Source organism: Triticum aestivum, chromosome 6B (assembly GCF_018294505.1).
Source record: "Triticum aestivum cultivar Chinese Spring chromosome 6B, IWGSC CS RefSeq v2.1, whole genome shotgun sequence".
Taxonomy (NCBI): Eukaryota; Viridiplantae; Streptophyta; class Magnoliopsida; order Poales; family Poaceae; genus Triticum; species Triticum aestivum.
In genome coordinates, this window is record NC_057810.1 from 164,744,187 (window position 1) to 164,762,411 (window position 18,225).

Here is an 18,225-nt window from a genome sequence, read left to right on the forward strand (position 1 = left end):
GGGTCGAGAGATATGATATCTCCGACAAGTTCTATAGTTGTAAGATGGAGGAAAACAGTTATGTCAGTGAGCACATACTCAAGATGTCTGGGTTGCACAACCGCATGACTCAGCTGAACATTAACCTCCCAGATGAGGCGGTCATTGATAGAATCCTCCAGTCGCTCTCACCAAGCTACAAGAGCTTTGTGATGAACTACAACATGCAGGGGATGGTGAAGACCATTCCTGAAGTGTTCTCAATGCTGAAGTCAGCAGAGGCTGAAATCAAGAAAGAACATCAAGTGTTGATGGTCAATAAGACCACTAAGTTCAAGAAGGGCAAGAGCAAGAAGAACTTCAAGAAGGATGGCAAGGATGTTGCCGCGCCTGGTAAGCCAGTTACCGGGAAGAAGTCAAAGAATGGACCCAAGCCTGAGACTGAGTGCTTTTATTGCAAGGGGAAGGGTCATTGGAAGCGGAACTGCCCCAAATACTTAGCGGATAAGAAGGCCGGAAACAACAAAGGTATATTTGATATACATGTAATTGATGTGTACCTTACTAGTACTCGTAGTAACTCCTGGGTATTCGATACCGGTGCCGTTGCTCATATTTGTAACTCACAGCAGGAGCTGCGGAATAAACGGAGACTGGCAAAGGACGAGGTGACGATGCACGTCGGGAATGGTTCCAGAGTCGATGTGATCACCGTCGGCACGCTGCCTCTACATTTACCTACGGGACTAGTTTTGAACCTTAATAATTGTTATTTAGTGCCAAGTTTGAGCATGAACATTGTATCACGATCTCGTTTAATACGAGATGGCTACTCATTTAAATCCAAGAATAATGGTTGTTCTATTTATATGAGAGATATGTTTTATGGTCATGCTCCGATGGTCAATGGTTTATTCTTAATGAATCTCGAATGTAATATTACACATGTTCATAGTGTGGATGCCAAAAGATGTAAAGTTGATAACGATAGTCCCACATATCTGTGGAACTGCCGCCTTGGTCACATTGGTGTCAAGCGCATGAAGAAGCTCCATGCTGATGGACTTTTGGAGTCTCTTGATTATGAATCATTTGACACATGCGAACCATGCCTCATGGGCAAAATGACCAAGACTCCGTTCTCCGGAACAATGGAGCGAGCAACCAACTTGTTGGAAATCATACATACCGATGTGTGCGGTCCAATGAGCGTTGAGGCTCGCGGAGGATATCGTTATGTTCTCACTCTCACTAATGACTTGAGTAGATATGGGTATGTCTACTTAATGAAACACAAGTCTGAGACCTTTGAAAAGTTCAAGGAGTTTCAGAATGAGGTGGAGAATCAACGTGACCGAAAGATAAAGTTCCTACGATCAGATCGTGGAGGAGAATACTTAAGTCACGAATTTGGTACACACTTAAGGAAATGTGGAATCGTTTCACAACTCACGCTGCCTGGAACACCTCAGCGTAACGGTATGTCCGAACGTCGTAATCGCACTCTATTAGATATGGTGCGGTCTATGATGTCTCTTACCGATTTACCGCTATCATTTTGGGGATACGCTCTAGAGACAGCTACATTCACTTTAAATAGGGCACCGTCTAATTCCGTTGAGACGACACCGTATGAATTATAGTTTGGGAAGAAACCTAAGTTGTCGTTTCTAAAAGTTTGGGGATGCGATGCTTATGTCAAGAAACTTCAACCTGAAAAGCTCGAACCCAAGTCGGAAAAATGCGTCTTCATAGGATACCCTAAGGAAACTGTCGGGTATACCTTCTACTTAAGATCCAAAGGCAAGATCTTTGTTGCCAAGAACGAATGCTTTCTGGAAAAAGAGTTTCTCTCGAAAGAAGTAAGTGGGAGGAAAGTAGAACTCGATGAAGTACTACCTCTCGAACAGGAAAGTGGTGCAGCTCAGGAAAATGTTCCTGTGATGCCCACACCAACTGAAGAGGAAAATAATGATGATGATCAAGGTACTTCGGATCAAGTTGCTACTGAACTTCGTAGGTCCACAAGGACACGTTCCGCACTAGAGTGGTACGGCAACCCTGTCCTGGAAATCATGTTGTTAGACAACGGTGAACCTTCGAACTATGAAGAAGCGATGGCGGGACCAGATTCCAACAAATGGCTTGAAGCCATGAAATCCGAGATAGAATCCATGTATGAAAACAAAGTATGGACTTTGACAGACTTGCCCGATGATCGGCGAGCGATAGAAAACAAATGGATTTTTAAGAAGAAGACGGACGCGGATGGTAATGTTACCATCTATAAAGCTCGGCTTGTCGCTAAGGGTTATCGACAAGTTCAAGGGATTGACTACGACGAGACATTCTCTCCCGTAGCGAAGCTGAAGTCCGTCCGAATCATGTTAGCAATTGCCGCATACTATGATTATGAGATATGGCAGATGGACGTCAAAACGGCATTCCTTAACGGACATCTTAAGGAAGAGCTGTATATGATGCAGCCGGAAGGTTTTGTCGATCCTAAGAACGCTAGCAAAGTATGCAACCTCCAGCGATCCATTTATGGACTGGTGCAAGCATCTCGGAGTTGGAACATTCGCTTTGATGAGATGATCAAAGCGTTTGGGTTTATGCAGATTTATGGAGAAGCCTGCGTTTACAAGAAAGTGAGTGGGAGCTCTGTAGCATTTCTCATATTATATGTAGATGACATACTCTTGATGGGAAATGATATAGAACTTCTGGACAGCATTAAGGCCTACTTGAATAAATGTTTTTCAATGAAGGACCTTGGAGAAGCTGCTTATATATTAGGCATCAAGATCTATAGAGATAGATCGAGACGCCTCATAGGTCTTTCACAAAGCACATACCTTGATAAGATTTTTAAAAGGTTCAAAATGGATCAGTCCAAGAAGGGGTTCTTGCCTATGTTACAAGGTGTAAGATTGAGCTCGGCTCAGTCCCCGACCACGGCAAAAGATAAAGAAGAGATGAGTGGCATCCCCTATGCTTCAGCCATAGGATCTATTATGTATGCCATGCTGTGTACCAGACCCGATGTAAACCTTGCCGTAAGTTTGGTAGCGAGGTACCAAAGTAATCCCGGCAAGGAACACTGGACAGCGGTCAAGAATATCCTGAAGTACCTGAAAAGGACAAAGGACATGTTTCTCGTTTATGGAGGAGACGAAGAGCTCGTCGTAAAGGGTTACATCGACGCTAGCTTCGACTCAGATCTGGATGACTCTAAGTCACAAACCGGATACGTGTATATGTTGAATGGTGGAGCAGTAAGCTGGTGCAGCTGCAAGCAGAGTGTCATGGCGGGATCTACGTGTGAAGCGGAGTACATGGCAGCCTCGGAGGCAGCGCATGAAGCGATTTGGGTGAAGGAGTTCATCACCGACCTAGGAGTCATACCCAATGCGTCGTGGCCGATCAAACTCTTCTGTGACAACACTGGAGCTATTGCCCTTGCCAAGGAGCCCAGGTTTCACAAGAAGACCAGGCACATCAAGCGTCGTTTCAACTCCATCCATGAAAATGTTCAAGATGGAGACATAGATATTTGCAAAGTACATACGGATCTGAATGTCACAGATCCGTTGACTAAACCTCTCTCGCGAGCAAAACATGATCAACACCAGAACTCTATGGGTGTTCGATTCATCACAATGTAACTAGATTGGTGACTCTAGTGCAAGTGGGAGACTGTTGGAATATGCCCTAGAGGCAATAATAAAAGTATTATTATATTTCATTGTTCATGATAATTGTCTTTTGTTCATGCTATGACTGTATTATCCGGAAATCGTAATACACGTGTGAACACATAGACCACAATATGTCCCTAGTGAGCCTCTAGTTGACTAGCTCGTTGTGATCAACAGATAGTCATGGTTTCCTGGCTATGGACATTGGATGTCGTTGATAACGGGATCACATCATTAGGAGAATGATGTGATGGACAAGACCCAATCCTAAGCATAGCACAAAGATCGTATAGTTCGTTTGCTAGAGCTTTTCCAATGTCAAGTATCTCTTCCTTAGACCATGAGATCGTGTAACTCCCGGATACCGTAGGAGTGCTTTGGGTGTATCAAACGTCACAACGTAACTGGGTGACTATAAAGGTGCACTACAGGTATCTCCGAAAGTGACTGTTGGGTTGACACGGATTGAGACTGGGATTTGTCACTCCGTATGACAGAGAAGTATCTCTGGGCCCACTCGGTAATGCATCATCATAATGAGCTCAAGGTGACCAAGGGGTTGGCCACGGGATCATGCATTACGGTACGAGTAAAGTGACCTGCCGGTAACGAGACTGAACAATGTATTGGGATACCGACGATCGAGTCTCGGGCAAGTAACGTACCGATTAACAAAGGGAATTGTATGCGGGGTTGTTTAAATCCTCGACATCGTGGTTCAACCGATGAAATCATCGAGGAGCATGTGGGAGCCAACATGGGTATCCAGATCCCGTTGTTGGTTATTGCCCGAGAGTCATCTCGTTCATGTCTACGTGTCTCCCGAACCCGTAGGGTCTACACACTTAAGGTTCGGTGACGCTAGGGTTGTATGAATATGAGTATGCAGTATACCGAATGTTGTTCGGAGTCCCGGATGAGATCCCGGACGTCACGAGGAGTTTCGGAATGGTCCGGAGGTAAAGAATAATATATAGGAAGTGGTATTTCGGCCATCGGGAAAGTTTCGTGGTCACCCGGTATTGTACCGGGACCACCGGAAGGGTCCCGGGGGTCCACCGGGTGGGGCCACCCATCCCGGAGGGCCCCATGGGATGAAGTGGGAGGGGAACCATCCCATAGTGGGCTAGTGCGCCCCCCTAGGCCCACCCCTTGCGCCTAGGGTTGAAACCCTAGGGTGGGGGGGGCACCACATGCCTTGGGGGGCACTCCTCCCACCTAGGCCGCCGCCCCCTTGGGAGATTCAATCTCCCAGGGCCGGCACCCCCCTGGGGTCCTATATAAAGGAGGGCAGGGGGGAGGGCAGCCGTACCCTTGTGCTTGGCGCCTCCCTCCCCCTGCTACACCTCGTCCTCCTCCCGTAGTCGCTTGGCGAAGCCCTGCTGGAGTTCTGCTGCATCCACCACCAGGCCGTCGTGCTGCTGGATCATCATCAACCTCTCCTTCCCCCTTGCTGGATCAAGAAGGAGGAGATGTCTCCCGTCCCGTACGTGTGTTGAACGCGGAGGTGTTGTCCGTTCAGCACTTGGTCATCGGTGATCTGAATCACGGCGAGTACGACTCCATCATCACCATCCCCTTGAACGCTTCCGCATCCGATCTACAAGTGGTATGTAGATGCAAACTCACTCCCTTGACTCGTTGCTTAGATGAACTCATAGATGGATCTTGGTGAAACCGTAGGAAATTTTTTAATTTTCTGCAACGTTCCCCAACACTTCTACTGCAAGCAGACTAGACACTGGAAGCGGAACTGCCCCAAGTATTTGGCGGATAAGAAGGATGGCAAAGTGAACAAAGGTATATGTGATATACATGTTATTGATGTGTACCTTACTAATGCTCGCAGTAGCACCTGGGTATTTGATACTGGTTCTGTTGCTAATATTTGCAACTCGAAACAGGGACTACGGATTAAACGAAGATTAGCTAAGGACGAGGTGACGATGCGCGTGGGAAATGGTTCCAAAGTCGATGTGATCGCGGTCGGCATGCTACCTCTACATCTACCATCGGGATTAGTATTAGACCTAAATAATTGTTATTTGCTGCCAGCGTTAAGCATGAACATTATATCTGGATCTTGTTTGATGCGAGACGGTTATTCATTTAAATCAGAGAATAATGGTTGTTCTATTTATATGAGTAATATCTTTTATGGTCATGCACCCTTGAAGAGTGGTCTATTTTTATTGAATCTCGATAGTAGTGATACACATATTCATAGTATTGAAACCAAAAGATGCAGAGTTGATAATGATAGTGCAACTTATTTGTGGCACAACCGTTTGGGTCATATCGGTGTAAAGCGCATGAAAAAACTCCATACTGATGGGCTGTTGGAATCACTTGATTATGAATCACTTGGTACTTGCGAACCGTACCTTATGGGCAAGATGACTAAAATGCCGTTCTCCGGTACAATGGAGAGAGCAACAGATTTGTTGGAAATCATACATACAGATGTATGTGGTCCAATGAATGTTGAAGCTCGTGGCGGATATCGTTATTTTCTCACCTTCACAGATGATTTGAGCAGATATGGGTATATCTACTTAATGAAACACAAGTCTGAAACATTTGAAAAGTTCAAAGAATTTCAGAGTGAAGTGGAAAATCATCGTAACAAGAAAATAAAGTTTCTACGATCTGATCGTGGAGGAGAATATTTGAGTTACAAGTTTGGTCTACACTTGAAACAATGCGGGATAGTCTCGCAACTCACGCCACCTGGAACACCACAACGAAATGGTGTGTCCGAACGTCGTAATCGTACTTTACTTGATATGGTGCGATCTATGATGTTTCTTACTGATTTACCGCTATCCTTTTGGGGTTATGCTTTAGAGACAGCCGCATTCACGTTAAATAGGGCACCATCAAAATCCGTTGAGACGACGCCTTATGAACTGTGGTTTGGCAAGAAACCAAAGTTGTCATTTCTTAAAGTTTGGGGCTGCGATGCTTATGTGAAGAAACTTCAACCAAATAAGCTCGAACCCAAATCGGAGAAATGTGTCTTCATAGGATACCCAAAGGAGACTATTGGGTACACCTTCTATCATAGATCTGAGGGCAAGATTTTCGTTGCTAAATTCGGATCCTTTCTAGAGAAGGAGTTTCTCTCGAAAGAAGTGAGTGGGAGGAAAGTAGAACTTGATGAGATAACTGTATCTACTCCCTTATTAGAAAGTAGTTCATCACAAGAACCGGTTCCTGTGACAACTACACCAATCAGTGAGGAAGCTAATGATATCATGAAACTTCAGATCAAGTTTCTACTGAACCTCGTAGGTCTACAGAGTAAGATCTGCACCAGAGTGGTACCGTAATCCTATTCTAGAAGTCGTGTTACTTGACCATGATGAACCTGTGAACTATGAGGAAGCGATGATGAGCCCAGATTCCGCAAAATGGCTAGAAGCCATGAAATCAGAGATGGGATCCATGTATGAAAACAAAGTATGGACTTTGGTTGACTTGCCCGATGATCGGCAAGCCATTGAGAATAAATGGATCTTTAAGAAGAAGACTGACGCTGATGGTAATGTAACTGTCTATAAAGCTCGACTTGTTGCGAAAGGTTTTCAACAAGTTCAAGGGGTTGACTACGATGAGACTTTCTCACCCGTAGCGATGCTTAAGTCTGTCCGAATCATGTTAGCTATTGCTGCATTTCATGATTATGAAATTTGGCAAATGGATGTCAAAACTGCATTCTTGAATGGATTTCTAGAAGAAGAGTTGTATATGATGCAGCCAGAAGGTTTTGTTGATCCAAAAGGTGCTAACAAAGTGTGCAAGCTCCAGCGATCCATTTATGGACTGGTGCAAGCATCTCGGAGTTGGAATAAACGTTTTGATAGTGTGATCAAAGCATATGGTTTTATACAGACTTTTGGAGAAGCCTGTATTTACAAGAAAGTGAGTGGGAGCTCTGTAGCATTTCTAATTTTATATGTAGATGACATATTATTAATTGGAAATGATATAGAATTTCTGGATAGCATAAAGGGATACTTGAATAAAAGTTGTTCAATGAAAGACCTCGGTGAAGCTGCTTACATATTGGGCATCAAAATCTATAGAGGTAGATCAAGATGCTTGATAGGACTTTCACAAAGCACATACCTTGACAAAATTTTGAAAAACTTCAAAATGGATTAGGCAAAGAAAGGATTCTTGCCTGTGCTACAAGGTGTGAAGTTGAGTCAAACTCAATGCCCGACCACAACAGAAGATAGAGAGAAAAAGAAAGATGTTCCCTATGCTTCAGCCATAGGCTCTATCATGTATGCAATGTTGTGTACCAGACCTGACCTATGCTTAGCAATAAGCTTGGCAGGAAGGTACCAAAGTAATCCAGGAGTGGATCACTAGACAGCGGTCAAGAACATCCTGAAATACCTGAAAAGGACTAAGGATATGTTTCTCGTATATGGAGGTGACAAAGAGCTAGTCGTAAATGGTTACGTCGATGCAAGCTTTGACACTGATCCGGACGATTCTAAATCGCAAACCGGATACGTGTTTACATTAAACGGTGGAGCTGTAAGTTGGTGCAGTTATAAACAAAGTGTCGTGGCGGGATCTACATGTGAAGCGGAGTACATAGCTGCTTCTGAAGCAGCAAATGAAGGAGTCTGGATGAAGGAGTTCATTTCCGATCTAGGTGTCATACCTAGTACATCGGGACCAATGAAGATCTTCGGTGACAATACTGGTGCAATTGCCTTGGCAAAGGAATCCAGATTTCACAAGAGGACCAAGCACATCAAGAGACGCTTCAATTCCATTCGGGACCAAGTCCAAGTGGGAGACATAGAGATTTGCAAGATACATACGGATCTGAATGTTGCAGACCCGTTGACTAAGCCTCTCTCACGAGCAAAACATGATCAGCACCAAGACTCCATGGGTGTTAGAATCATTACTATGTAATCTAGATTATTGACTCTAGTGCAAGTGGGAGACTGAAGGAAATATGCCCTAGAGGCAATAATAAAGATATTATTTATTTCCTCATATCATGATAAATGTTTATTATTCATGCTAGAATTGTATTAACCGGAAACATGATACATGTGTGAATACATAGACAAACATATAGTCACTAGTATGCCTCTACTTGACTAGCTCATTAATCAAAGATGGTTAAGTTTCCTAACCATAGACATGTGTTGTCATTTGATTAATGGGATCACATCATTAGGAGAATGATGTGATTGACATGACCCATCCCGTTAGCTTAGCACTTGATCGTTTAGTATTCTGCTATTGCTTTCTTCATGACTTATACATGTTCCTGTAACTATGAGAATTATGCAACTCCCGTTTACCAGAGGAACACTTTGGGTACTACCAAACGTCACAACGTAACTGGGTGATTATAAAGGAGTACTACAGGTGTCTCCGAAGGTACATGTTGAGTTGGCGTATTTCGAGATTAGGTTTTGTCACTCCGATTGTCGGAGAGGTATCTCTGGGCCCTCTCGGTAATACTGATCACTTAAGCCTTGCAAGCATTATAACTAATGAGTTAGTTATGAGATGATGTATTACAAAACGAGTAAAGAGACTTGCCGGTAACGAGATTGAACTAGGTATTGGATACTGACGATCAAATCTCGGGCAAGTAACATACCGATGACAAAGGGAACAACGTATGTTGTTATGCGGTTTGACCGATAAAGATCTTCGTAGAATATGTAGGAACCAATATGGGCATCCAGGTCCCGCTATTGGTTATTGACCGAGAATGGTTCTAGGTCATGTCTACATAGTTCTCGAACCCGTAGGGTCCGCACGCTTAACGTTACGATGACAGTTTTATTATGAGTTTATAAGTTTTGATGTACTGAAGTTTGTTCGGAGTCCCGGATGTGATTACGGACATGACGAGGAGTCTTGGAATGGTCGAGACATAAAGATTGATATATTGGAAGCCTATGTTTGGACGTCGGAATGGTTCCGGGTGAAATCGGCATTTTACCGGAGTACCGGGAGGTTACCGGAACCCCCAGGGGGTTATTGGGCCTACATGGGCCTCGAGGGAGAAGAGGGAAGGTGCCAGGAGGGGGCCGCGCGCCCCTCCCCCTCCTAGTCCGAATAGGACAAGGGAAGGGGGGCGGCGCCCCCCCTTTCCTTCCCCTCTTCCTCCTCTTTCCCCCCTTCTCCTACTCCTACTTGGAAAGAGGGAGTCCTGCTCCCAGTGGGAGTAGGACTCCCCCCTTGGCGCGCCCTCTTGGCCGGCCGCCTCCTCCCCCCTGGCTCCTTTATATACGGGGGCGGGGGGGCACCCCAAGGACACACAAGTTGGTCTACGGATCGTTCCTTAGCCGTGTGCGGTGCCCCCCTCCACCATATTCCACCTCGGTCATGTCGTCGCGAAGCTTAGGCGAAGCCCTGCGTCGGTAGAACATCATCATCATCACCACGCCGTCGTGCTGACGGAACTCATCTCCGGAGCTCGGCTGGATCGGAGGCCGGAGATCGTCATCGAGCTGAACGTGTGTTGAACTCGGAGGCCCCGTACGTTCGGTGCTTGGATCGGTCGGATCGTGAAGACGTACGACTACATCAACCGCGTTGTGCTAACGCTTCCGCTGACGGTCTACGAGGGTACGTGGACGAACACTCTCCCCTCTCGTTGCTATATCATCACCATGATCTTGCGTGTGCGTAGGAATTTTTTTGAAATTACTACGTTCCCCAACACTATCTATGTTATTATTGTTGAGAGAACTTACACTAGTGAAAGTATGAACCCTAGGCCTTGTTTCCTATCATTGAAATACCGTTTACGCTCACTTTTACCACTTGTTACCTTGCTGTTTTTATATTTTCAGATTACAAAAACCTACATCTACTATTTATTTTGCACTTGTATCACCATCTCTTCGCCGAACTAGTGCACCTATACAATTTGCCATTGTATTGGGTGTGTTGGGGACACAAGAGACTTTTTGTTATTTGGTTGCAGGGTTGTTTGAGAGAGACCATCTTCATCCTACGCCTCCTACGGATTGATAAACCTTAGGTCATGCACTTGAGGGAAATTTGCTACTATCCTACAAACCTGTGCACTTGCAGGCCCAACAACGTCTACAAGAAGAAGGTTGTGTAGTAGACATGACGGCGCGAGTTGAAGAGGCGGGAGTTTCAACGCAGGTGAGACAAAAGATACTCGAGCTTGAAAATTTCCTTGTTCGGCAGAACAAACTTAACATGTAAAAAACAATTCATACAAGACACGAGAGAGTCATGTCCCCTTTTACTATATTGCTATAGATGCCATTTAAAAAACTACAAGAAAAATGTAAAAAAATCAGGAGAACAAAATTATCCTGTACAGTACCAAATCGATTCGCACTTCCCTCAACAATAACAAAAAACAAATCAGTTCCCACCAAAAGAAAGATTAATGCCCTTTTTTATACGATTACAAATGCCAGGATCTCGAATTTCAATTTTTGAATCCACATTATGTTGAATTCGAATATATCGTTAGGTGACCTTGCGGTTTATAATTGATGTAGTCGTATATTTTGATCTTCCATCATATATGAACATTTTACTCCACCATGTCAACATATATATTATCGTCTACCATATGGACTAAATTTGAATCAGTTTTCCTTATTTGAATACGATTGTTGTCAAGTTATAAAATAATTTAAATATTATCTTGATAAAAAAACATGCATATAGCAGTAATCATATTTCACTATGAACTACATGTACCATACGATCTCCAATTCAAATATTTGTATCCATTTTATGTTGAATTCAAATCATAGTACATTATTGGTCTAGGTAGCGAGATGTTTAGGATAATCTAAACCCTTTTTTAATATGTATAATTTTTGGCTAAATTGGGCCAAGTTTTGGTATAAGCTTCTTGAAAAACCGGAGATTCTCTCAACAAGCCTCGTGGTTCCGAGAGGGAATGTGTCACCTTTGTGTGCGAAATGATATAGACTGCTTCCCCCTGATTTTCTTTACAGAGGCAACATAGAACTATATGAGGGCCCTATTAAATTTTGGAATTATTTCAAGTTCATTTGGCCTTTTTATACATTAATTGAGTTTCTGGACTTTTAATGTGCATAATCCAAATTTGAACTGCAGGCACATGCTCCAGTGCACCAAAGTTGGTTGAAAAATGACATTGAGAAACTTGGTTTTAAAATTATTGTATATCCAAAACACGTCTGGAAGTCATGTCATGGTACTACCATGGTGTGGTAAAAAAATTGGCCGAATAGGAACATATTTTGGTATAAGCTTCTTGCAAACTAAAGCTTCTCTCAAGAAGGCTCGTGGTTCTGAGAGGGAACGTGCCACCATTGAGTGCGAAACGATATACGTTGTCCCCCCTTGAGTTTCTTTACAAAGGCCACATAGAACTACATGAGTGCCCTGTTAAATTTTGGAATTATTCTGGGTTCATTTGGCCTTTTTATACATTAATTGAGTTTCTAGTCATTTAATGTGCATGATTCAAATTTTAACTACAAGCACATGCTCCCGTGCACCAAAGTTGGTTGAAAAATCACATATGTGTCCTCGGGTGAATTTCTAGGTCCCATGCAAGAAATGGGAATAATATTCAAACATCTGGGCATCGTGGCTAGGCTGAGAACATTGAGAAACTTAGTTTTAAAATTCTTGGAAATCCAAAACACACCTGAAAATCATGAAACTTGGCATGGTGTCATGTCATGGTAGTACCATGCTGTGGTAAAAAAATTGGCCGAATAGGAACAAATTTTGGTATAAGCTTCTTGCAAACCGGAGCTTCTCTCAAGAAGGCTCGTGGTTCTGAGAGGGAACGTGTCACCTTTGTGTGCATAATTCAAATTTGAAATACAAGCACATGCTCTAGTGCACCAAAGTTGGTTGAAAAATCACATGTGGTTCCTCGGGTAAATTTCTAGGTTCCATGCAAGAACTGGGAATGAAATTCAAAATTTTGGGCGTCATGGCTGGGCTGGAAACATTGATAAACTTAGTTTTTTAATTCCTGTAAATCCAAAACACACATGAAAATAATGAAACTTGGCTTGGTTCCATGACATGGCATCAACATGTTGTGGTAATTTTGCAGTCCGATTTGCGAAGGCGCACACATTAACAATCAACAATGTCATTTTGGAACAAGTGCTATCACGTTACAATCGGAAACACAAGTATTATTGAAACCGTGGGTGTTCTATTTACTTGTACCATTTACGTGCCGCCACGCATCCCCTTTTTTATTAGCTAGGAGGCTCCATGCAGGGTAGCTATTTGAGTACGAAAGGCATGCAATCAGACCCCTGCACGTGCTTATCGGGAGGAGAGCCATTTGACCTCCATCTGTCGTCCACCTCTCTCACAAGGTCTCCATTAATGGCGTGGCTATGTCTCACTCGACTAAGATTTAAGAGAGCAAAAAGGAAATCTAAAAGCACGGATCTTATGTAAGATCCGATAGACCTATATAGCATCTACTGCGACTTATAGCAAGACTACTGAATATATAAGGACGACGACAGTGGATAATAATTGTCTTACATAATTCAGAAGATAATTAAAAAAGCCACATGCGGCTACGCCCGAAATACACAAGGACAAAAGAAGAAGGAAGACAAGGATCTGGCTCGCTGATCTCTACTTTCTTGATGCATTGCTGCAGGCCGCGGGAACTAGTCTCCGTGGCGAGTGGCGATGAGCTCTTTCGTGTCCTCAAGACGCTGCTTGAGAGCATCCACGGATTCCTCCACCAGCCTTTGGTGCTCGATGCGGAACATGTCATTCTCATCCATAAGTTTCTTGACAATGACGCTGGTCCTCTTCAACAAGGCACTGCTCTCCTCCTGCTGGTCTACACTTCGGACGATCTTCGCCCTCAGCAGGTCACGCTCGGCCCAGAGCCTCTCATTGCCCTCCCTTAGTTGCCGGATGACGCCGGTAGCCTGTTCAAACGAGGCTTTCAAGTTGTCCTGCTACCTCGCCCACCCGAAGATCTGATCCATCTGGCTATGGAAGATCACATGCATGCGCCTGTTAGAATCATTGCCTGCTCGTGAGACATTTTCCCAGGCCGCCGCAGCACGGCGGGACATCTCTGCTGCATTTGCGGTGCGGCGGGACATCTCTGCTGCTTCTACGGTGCGGCCAGACCAGTCTACTGCATCGATAGTGCGGCGGGACCTCTGTGCTACTTCGGCAGGGCGGCAGGACCTCTGTGCTTCTACATCCATGCGGCGGGACATGTCGAATGCTTTCACGGTGAGGCGGAACATCTCTCGTGCTTCTACTTCCATGCTCGCCTCTCCCTGGTGGTAATCTCTCAACACAGAACTCACGCTGGCCATGGCAGACACGAGGGAAGGATGCTGAATGACTTGTTTGTTTTTGTGGATGAGGAGTTGAGGAGGAATGTGCAGTCATCCACTACAAAAAAATACACTTCCGTGATGATACGTGTTTGTCATAGTAGGTCGCGTTTTTTTTCATGCATGTACATCCATGACGATTTTATGACAGAATCAAGATAGTCATACCTGTGCTGTGGTAGAAGTGTTCCATGACATTACCAAAATTATCATCAGGAAGAGTCCACTTCCATGACAATAAATCGCGCGTCACAGAAGTGCTTTCGTCAAGGGTGACCGACACGTGGCATCCACCGTAACGGAACGCCGTTAAGCCATCGGGTCCGGTTTTGGATCCGATAGCCCGTTAACAGCCCAGACCAATGGGGATTTTTCACGTGTAAAATCATCATTGGCCGCACGAAACACGTGTTGCCTCACTGTTGAGACAGATGTCATCCACTCATTGGACAAGAGGCACCTATGATAGGTCAACACATGGCATGGCCCAACAGTGGCCCATTCTGGTGAAAAAGGCCGGCCCAGTAAAAATTAGCAGGCCGGCCCATATAAGGCCTACTTGTGTCAGGTCCATTTAAGCCCACGGCCGTACGAGGTGTGCCAATTCCTCCCGTCAACGGCCCGTTAAAGATTTGACACCATTGCAGCCCATCGTCAGTTCGAGCCCGTTAACAGCCCGCTATATATTTGGGCTCAATATTGGCCCGATGAGATTTCGGCCTGTTAACGGCCCATTTAATGGATGGGCCAATTTTCAGGATGTACATCTTTCGGCCTTTTAGCGACCCATTTAAATGTTGGGCTAATTTCCGGCCCGGTGTGTCTTTCAGCCTGTTGACGGCCCATAAATCTGATGGTCCATTTGTAGTCGAACCTGAGTTTCGGCCTTTTAGTGGCCCATTTAAGTGTTGGGCCAATTTCTGGCCTGGTGTCACTTTCAGCCTGTTGACGGCCCATAAATCAGTTGGGCCATTTGTAGTCGGACCTAAGTTTTGGCCTTTTAGCGACCCATTTAAGTGTTGGACCAATTCCCGGCCCTATGTGCCTTTTGGCCTGTTAACGGACCATAAATGAGTTGGGCCATTTGTAGTCGGGCCTTAGTTTTGGCCTTTTAATGGCCCATGCCCTTTATGGTCCAATACCAGCCCGGTTTCTCTTTTGGCCCGCTAAAGGCGCACAACACAGTTGGGCCATTTACAATACGACCTGACTTTCGGCCTCTTAGTTGGGCCATATGTATCCCAAACTTAGTAACGGCCTGTTAACGGCCCGTGAAATAAATTGGGGCCACCTGTTGCCCGCTTAGATGTCGGCCTGTTAATGACCCGGGAGGTAAGGGGGCCGACCATTAACTTTCGGCCTAGTAACGGACCATTAACTTAATGGGACCACTAAATTTCGTACATGTCTTTAGGCCAAATTAGATAGTTTGAGCCCATTATGACGAGCAATTATGCACAGGACCAAAACCGATCAAGAAAAGGTACGACATACAGGGAATAATGTTGCACATCCAGCATATATTACAGGAAATTACATCCACTGGGCAATCAAAGATTGATGCGAGTGCAAATAAATGAGCAGAACCTAATCATCTACAACGTCAAAATCTGCAACCTCAGCACAGATGACGCCCATAAGCATGTGGGCAAGTTCTTGCTGCTTTGCTACACTGTCTTTGAAAATGTTGATCAGTTGTTGTGTTGCACGACTCTGCACCTCTGATTCATCCACCATTTCCATCATTGCTTCAGCCATTAATTGGTTCACAAACATACATTTATTTCGTTGCATTCGAGATAGAGGATACTGAACAGATTCAGATTGCGATTTTGGTAGGCTTGTATTATTGATAGTGGAGAGTGATACGTCTCCAACGTATCTATAATTTATGAAGCATTCATGCTATTTTATTATCTGTTATGAATGATTATGGGCTTTATTATACACTTCTATATTACTTTTGGGACTAACCTATTAACCGGACTCCAAACGGAATGAAACCTTCGGCATCGTGATTTTTTGGAAGAATATCACCCAGGAGACTTGGAGTTCACGTCAGAAGAGCCTCGAGGAGGCCAAGAGATAGGAGGGTGCGCCCCCCCTGCTGGGCACACCCCCCTGTCTCGTGGGCCCCTCAAGCACCTCCCGACTGACTTCTTTCGCCTATATAGTCCCACGTACCCTACAAACATCCAGGGAGAAGATAGATTGGGAGTTCTGCCGCTGCAAGCCTCTGTAGCCACCAAAAAACTCTCGGGAGCCCGTTCCAGCACCCTGCCGGAGGGGGATCCCATCACCGGTGGCCATCTTCATCATCTCGGCGCTATCCATGACGAGGAGGGAGTAGTTAACCCTCGGGGCTGAGGGTATGTACCAGTAGCTATGTGTTTGATCTCTCTCTCTTGTGTTCTCTCTATGGCACGATCTTGATGTATTGTGAGCTTTGCTATTATAGTTGGATCTTATGATGTTTCTCCCCCTCTACTCTCTTGTGATGAATTGAGTTTCCCTCTTGAAGTTATCTTATCGGATTGAGTCTTTGATTTGAGAACACTTGGTGTATGTCTTGCCGTGTTTATCTGTGGTGACAATGGGATATCATGTGCCACTTGATGTATGTTTTGGTGACCAACTTGCGGGTTCCGCCCATGAACCTATGCATAGGGGTTGGCACACGTTTTCTTGACTCTCCGATAGAAACTTTGGGGCACTATTTGAAGTACTTTGTGTTGGTTGGATGAATTTGAGATTATGTGACGCATATCGTATAATCATGCCCACGGATACTTGAGGTGACAATGGAGTATCTAGGTGACATTAGGGTTTTGGTTGATTTGTGTCTTATGGTGTTATTCTAGTATGAACTCTATGATGGATCGAGCAGAAAGAATAGCTTTATGTTATTTTACTACGAACTCTTGAATAGATAGAACAGAAAGGATAACTTTGAGGTGGTTTCGTACCCTACCATAATCTCTTCGTTCGTTCTCCGCTATTAGTGTCTTTGGAGTGACTCTTTGTTGCATGTTGAGGGATTGTTATATGATCTATCTATGTTATTATTGTTGAGAGAACTTGCACTAGTGAAAGTATGAATCATATGCCTTGTTTCCTATCATTTCAATACCGTTTGTGCTCACTTTTATCGTTAGTTACCTTGCTGTTTTTATAATTTCAGATTACAAAAACCTTTATCTACCATCCATATTGCACTTTATCATCATCTCTTCGCCGAACTAGTGCACCTATACAATTTACCATTGTATTGGGTGTGTTGGGGACACAAGAGACTCTTTGTTATTTGGTTGCAGGGTTGCTTGAGAGAGACCATCTTCATCCTACACCTCCCACGGATTGATAAACCTTAGGTCATCCACTTGAGGGAAATTTTCTACTGTCCTAAAAACCTGTGCACTTCCAGGCCCAACAACGTCTACAAGAAGAAGGTTGTGTAGTAGACATGAAGCTCTTTTCTGGCGCCGTAGTCGGGGAGGCTAGGTAAGCGGCACTCACACCCTGTCAACTCAGCTCTTTTCTAGCGCCGTTGCCGGGGAGGTGAGTGCTTGAAGGTATATCTTTAGATCTTGCAATTGAATATTTTTGTTTCTTGTTTTATCACTAGTTTAGTTTATAAAAGAAAACTACAAAAAAAGGAGTTAAGTGTGTCTCATACGCTTCGTCTTTTTAATTTTTTTTGTGAGTATGATGAAGAGGAAAATTGTGCTCAAGTGCTAGAAGAAGAAATCTATAGAATGTTTGATACTAAATCCTTGAATAATGAGCATGATTGCAATGTTGTTAGTATGAATTCCTTGAATATTCATGATGGTAATGATATGCAAAGCCACAAGCTTGGGGAAGCTATGTTTGATGAATATGATATTTTTAGTCGCCCAAGTTTTGATTAGAATATTTATTATGATGAAAGCATGCCTCCTATTTATGATGATTATATTGATGAAAGTGGGTTTGGAAGAGTGGCAACTTTAGGAAGTAGTGATCCCACTATTTTGGAAGATGTTGAATCTTATTGTGATGAACATGAAAGTGGATTTGGAATAGTGTCAACTTTATTTAGTGATGATTCCACTATTTCGGAAGAGGTTCCAATTGATTATGAGAACAAAGTTGCTATCTATGATGATTATTGTGATGACTTC